Source organism: Gavialis gangeticus, unplaced genomic scaffold (assembly GCF_001723915.1).
Source record: "Gavialis gangeticus isolate Ggan-Ray unplaced genomic scaffold, GavGan_comp1, whole genome shotgun sequence".
Lineage (NCBI taxonomy): Eukaryota > Metazoa > Chordata > Crocodylia > Gavialidae > Gavialis > Gavialis gangeticus.
The window spans coordinates 12540553-12547052 of NW_017729000.1; positions in this window are offsets into that span (position 1 = coordinate 12540553).

The window sequence follows — 6500 nt, forward strand, 5'->3', positions numbered from 1 at the left end:
GGACTAGAGGGGGATTAAATCCCGTCATTTCTAAGTTGATTGTCTACACGGCTCCTAAGTGTTCCAACAGGAAGCAGGATGCTGCATAGGTGCGGAGGGCTCCTTGGTGAATCATCGTGTTTCAGCATCAACAGGAACTCTGCAGAATAATTCTGCTGGCTCACAGTGGAAGGCAGACAGGGACTTGAGCCATAATTGGAAAGGAGCTGGAGAGAGGTAGCAGCCTAGGGTCTGTTCTAATGTATCGACAGCATAAGAAATCCTTCAAAGAGAATGAATTGTGCATACTCATTCAGGGTGTGCACGCACGTGCACTGAATTCAGTGGAGTGTTGGACACCACCTTTCCACTATGCAGTTCAAACTGGTTTCTTAGTCACTGGAATAACATGTCACCATGGTCCAATTAGTTGATGCGCTAAATCCCCACCAGAGTCATATTAATCTGTACGCAAAATATTCTGGCTAATTCATCTTCTGTTAAAGCATAATTAGGCATTTCCAAATGTAAATGCATATCAAATCACAATGGAATTTGTTCCTGATAATTAGCCATCTTAAAAAGTACTGACATCTGCTCTCCGTAGTACCTATTTAACTAGCTGATGCTCACAAAGCACTGGACACTCTTCAACTTTTCTTTGTTCAACAAGATACAAATGATAAAATATTTCATGCAATGCATGCATGCAAGCTGGCAAAGCAAAAATCTTTAACTAATTATTGACTGATTATTTTACTTCATCTTAATCGTGTACTGTAATTCTTCCATAGTGAATTTTTGCGGTAAGAAACTACCTGACTGTAAAACATGCAATTCTCGCCTTGTGGGACACAATGCACAGAATTTGCACTCAGGATTTTTGGGGTGTATTTGTCTTCATTACAAAAACGTATCAGCAAAGGAAGAATTCTTTACTGTGTCTTAATATGGCATGCAAAATGTATCTCACAAAAATTGAAAATGGCTAACTACTGATAATTAGTTATTCCAGGATAGTTAGCCATCATTACTTAGCCTTTTAGAGTGACCACTTAATGAGATTGTTACTGTATACCTGACAAAGAAATGAAAGTATGACTCTATCAAGATGGATCTTGCCTGTTACAATATAGAAAACAATTATCACGACCTTCTCTGAATCTGGAGCAGTACCTCTCTTTTCACCTGATATAACTAATACATCCCTCTATTCAAATGTTGGTTGAAAGCCAGGATCCTGTTCCCACTGAACTTTCAGGCAGAATAGAATTTAGTTGTGCATTTTAATTTTTATCCTTCTATCCCAGCCATATCAGCAGTTCCATGTGTCAGCTTTTACAGTTTCTTTAAAATAATAATATGAAACACATACTCTTCCTTAACCAGTTTTATTCCATGAATTTTGTACTTGCTCATGGGTGGAGAGGTATCTATGGTGCTATCAGCTGTTGCAGGGCAAATCAAGAATCCTAACTTCAAACCTTGGCTGGCAGGTAAGGAGGAAAGGCACCATCAAATATTTTACTTTAAAATGCTTGGGAATTTAAATTTCACGTCTCATTTTCCTTTGCTGGGATGCCTAAAAAAATCTTGTCAGTGGTTAGGCAGCTAGAAGTCTGAGGCTTATCAGGCTAACCAATATTTTTTCATTTCTTTCATATTTTTACTCCTCAGGCTGTTGATCTGTATCCACTTCTTGTTTACTCTCTTATATTTCCCTTGACATATAAGGTCCTTGAAGCAGAGACTCTCATTTTGTTCTGTATCGGGACAACATTTGGGACAATAGAGGTTGGCTCATGACACAGGTTCCTAGCCATCACCACAGTACAAATATCAACATATAAAAATGATAAGTACTAATCATAACTACATTACTCAACACAGTTCTCAATGTTCAAGGTATATAGGATTGGGCCCCATAACCTGTCAGTCTGAAATCCATCCCAGCGCAGAAGGCCCTTCCTTCCTTCCTGGCCGTCTTCAACACGCGCTCTGATGTCATGACAGGTCCGGGCGACGGGGCCGGCTCAGTGGCAGACTGCAACTCCAAGCTCGTGCCATGCCTTGGGTCCTCACCAGGCTGCTTTTTGCTTTTTCTCTTTGCGTGGGTAGTTGCCGGGTTTGTTACACGTACTATTGGATAGAGCAGGGTGGGAATCGTTTGTTTTGAGAGGGCTTTGGTCTGTATGACCGTGTGGCCGGGTGTCCCGACCACATAACGGCATGTTAGGGACGACATGTCACGGTGTGATGTTATGAATGTAATGGCATGGTGCTTTTGATATGATGGTGATTTGTCTGTCTTTGCTTTGTGTATTGGACCTGGACCTTGGAAGGGTCCGCTTTTTTTCAGGGAGTACCCCGACCCCCTGAATAAAGTAGTTATAACGTTGAAGTCCTTCCTTCCTTCCTTCCTTCTTTCCTTCCGCCATTTGAGGCAAATTCAACAAATTCATTTCTGTGGACATGGAGGCCTTCCTGGCATTAACACCCAAGGGGGGGGCGGTTACATGAAGATGTACAGGAGTACACACCCAGAGTTCAGATCTGGGCAGACATGGAGGGGGTAGATCTGGGAGTACCCCAGAGCAATCACCCCCATCCAGGTGCCTTGCTTCCCCGTGGTAGCTACTGTGCACTGGGCTGTCCCTGCCTGCGGGTGCAAGACATCTCCGGGAACATGTCAGGATTATTCTTGGCACCTGGGACTGGGTCCTGAGCACTCAGTTGAGGACTTATTTAAGGATTATGTCACTGAACTCAGGTGAATTTTGCACAACTGCTAGCCCTTGTGGTTTTACCACCTCACTTATGATTTTGGGCCATGTGTGGGTTTTTTACCCATCTCAGAAAAGTGCAATGAAAGGTTGCCACATTTCCTTCATTTAAAATAGTGGTCACTTGCCATTCCCACCAATGGGGCTATAGCCATCAAAACGACTGCCATTTCCTTTCTGTGCATCTGCACGTGGGAACGAGACTACCCGGACAAAGGTGGCTGCCAGCTCCTGCTGTTTTCAGTGAGACTGAAGCCAGGCCCACAGGTCAAATGGCTACCACTCTGTGGTTCAGGGGGTTAGTGAACCTCAGGCTTCCTGGAGACCCTGTAAAAGTTACATGTGGGGAATGGGGGGAACAGGTCACTTTGGGCCAGGAGGTGCATTTGGGGGTGTCAAATGGATGGGCTGCCAGGGGATGTGGGAGGTAGAGGGAGGCCAAGGGGTGCAGAAGATAGTGATGAGGTGGAGGGGAGGAGTAGCAGTGCCCTAGCTTGCAGCCATGGCAGGGCCTCCCGGGGTGTCCCAGAGGGAAGGGCACCTATATTTGAGGCTGGATTTGATCATTAGAAGGTCACACACACTTTCAGGGCAGGCATGACACCTCAGAAAGAGAAGACAAATCAAAAGCCTCACAAACTTATTCTTTTAGAAGGTCTTATTGCTGTTGAAGCTGACCTGGTTGACTTTTGGAGGTCTGACTCATGATTTCTGAACATGCAGGATTGGCACTCCTGCACGTTCAAGGTTTGGTAGTCTAGACGAAGGGGAGGCAACGGGCCCTGTGACATACAGGGATGGGCGGATGGATTCTTACACGTCGCTCTGAAGTGTGGGCGGCTGAAGGTATTTGCATGCTGTTAAATTTTCTAGCCGTGTGGGGTTGTTGTAGTGCTGACTGAGCTGACAGGCAGATGCTTCCTTTTTTACTGCTGTGGGTCACAGCTTGGAAGAGGAGGTGATAGCAGCACGCTCACCACTGAGAGACCTGCATCCCCCAGCCTCTGTGGGGACTGTGTCAACTTCCCCCCCCCACACATCAGTACCTACATACCCCCCAGGTGGCATTTATCAGCTGCTAACACTTTACTCAGTCATGCAACATAGTTCACGACTCACAGTTTCTCACTTGCCCACTTTCCCACTGTCTAGCCCAGCAGCTCTTGCAAACAGCTGCCAGCTTTCTCCAGACACCAGTATGCAGAGAGATTCTTCATCATCTTTCTTTCTGCCCAGTGTAATACAGCTTCACCTCTTGGCTAGGGACAGACATTACACAGAAACCGGTTTAAGTGATCAGAAACTGGTTTAAACCTGTAACAGAACAGATGTTCAGTGCACATAAACCAGTCTGAGAATGGCTGAAACTGGTTTGAGATAGGCCTGGTTGAATGTAGCATCAGACTTAACTGATTTGGCTCAAACTGTTTTATGCAATGTCTGTCCCAGATCTGTTGCTGGTTTAAGATAAACCAGGCTCCCCCAGCATCCTGGCATGCTCTCTGGGCTGGGTGGGGCTCTCTGCTCCACAGCAGGGCTGGTCCCTCCCCTCTGCTCCCTGGCTGCAGCTCTGCCCCAGGCTGTGGGCTGTTTCCCCTCACCACTCCCTTCTAAGCAGGAATTCCCCCCTCCCCTCTGGCTTGCTGAGGAGATGTCAGTATATTAGCTAGCAGGCCACATGCTGGCTACAGTCCTGTTGAGTCAACAGGCAGAATCAACAGGTAGCTGGAAATGTCCCTCTGTTGTTTTCTTAATGGGGTGTGTGGCAGTGCACCTTTGGTATCTGCCACTTTAAGGACTGAGGCTTAAGCCAGCAGGTGCCTGATGAGGGCAGCCATTTTCAAACAAAAGCCAGCCAGGCATAGTGGGCTGTTAGTTTCTTGTAGTCAAGGGAGCAGCACCATCCAGCTCTCTTGTGGCTTGGAACATCCTGGAGGTAAGGGCAGGAGCTATGGGGATGGTATGGAAGCTCCTGGTCCTGGGCATGACTCGACACTATACCCTGCCAGGGGAGGGTGGCCTGGTGGGGCTCCCTATGGCGAGGGAGTCCCCAAGAAAATGTCAGGTCAGTTACCTCTCCAGTGAAAGGCAGGTCAGGGCACATTAATAACCCCACCCCCCACAACACTGTGGGTAAGGGGGCCAGGCACCACTATGGCCACCTGAGCCCACAGGGGTGCAAGACCCCAGAGGTCCTGGGGGGGGGATAGCTGTTTGTCCCCAGAGACGGGGAGGTTGTAAAGCCCTAGAGAGAGGGCAGGTCAGAAGACCCTGAGAGAGCAGGGGTGTAGGTGGGCCCACCCAGGGTACGGTGCGTCCTTACAACCTGAAGGACTGGGTGTAATTCGGGGTTGAGTAGAGCTGAAGGGATGATCTTAAGAGCAGCCCCAGGGGGTGTGTTGAGTAGGGCTGAAGGATGGCCAAAAGGGCAGCACACGGGCCAACCCCCACAAGATCAAGATGTTGTGTATAAGAAGCCCGGTGATGGGCTAGGGCAAAGTTGGCCCTCCATTTGTTGAACTGGCTGTTCACTACCCAGGTGAGGGTTGTGGGGAAGGCCCAAGAGACTGCATATCACCAGCCAAGGCATGATTCGGATAAGCCTGATGGCCACAGGGGTTGCTTTGGGAGAGAGCAGGGCAGAGTGGAGGGGGCACAGTATGGTGCAGCGAGCAAGAGACTCTGTGAGAGAGGGTGGAGTGCAAGAGAGGGGGGAGGTATAAATATGTGTGTGTGTGTGTGTGTGTGTGCGCGCGTGTGTGCGCGCGCATAAGGCCTGAGGGAGGACTAGGTTTTGTCTGGTTTGTAGCTGGGAGTATGATAACATCTTGGATGCCATCTATGAGGCATGGGCCATGGTGTAAAGGAGGTACAGAGCCGTGGATAGCGGCCCTGGCACTGGGGCATATAATGGACAGTCTCCCACATTTACCACCAGTTTATTGTAACAGCAAAATCATGGCAGGTGAGACTGGACAGATTGTCCTACGTAAACAGGTGGGTGGACTGGCATGAGACCCAGCCCCAAGCTTGCCCCCTGTTACAGGGTAATAAACACTGAGTTAGGGGGTGATAAACACTGTATCAATTTCCTGCTGGGATAATCAGAGTGTCCTGCTGGGGTCTGTCCACCCTCACCCCTCAGCTCAGCACCGCGGAAGAGACGGGAGAGCTGCTCTAGCACCCCCCAGCTTCTAGCCTGAGCCACTGCAGGCATGTGCCTGCATTTCTGGGATGTCTGTGCAGTTACAATCCGGTTCAGCCTAGCCAGGATATGCTAACCTGCAAAGATTGAATCAATTCAAGCTCAGACTTTTTGAATGTCTGTCCCTAGCCCAGATGCCCCATCTTATGTGTTCATCATGAGTTCAAGTATGCAAAGTAGCTCATTGATCTGACAGATCAGACAGGGAATTGTAAAGAATTTGCAAGCCTGGACAAAGCCTTATTGTTGTTTAGGGAACTTAATTTGGTTTTTTGTTTTTGTTTTTTTTTTTCCAAGCTATTTCATCCATCCTTATAGTATTACAGTTACATTCTCAAGTCACTTTTTATATTTTTTCCATGTAGTTCCCTGTATCTTTGTTTAAGCCTAACAAGTTTTTTATTCTCTCCCGTCATCTGCAGAAAAGACTGAGTTATCTTTTTCTCATTTTTAAAGCTTTAACTTTCTCCTGTGTTTGACATGGGATTAAAGCTGGTGGGACTCAACGCATGATTGGGCGGTGAATGTCAAGG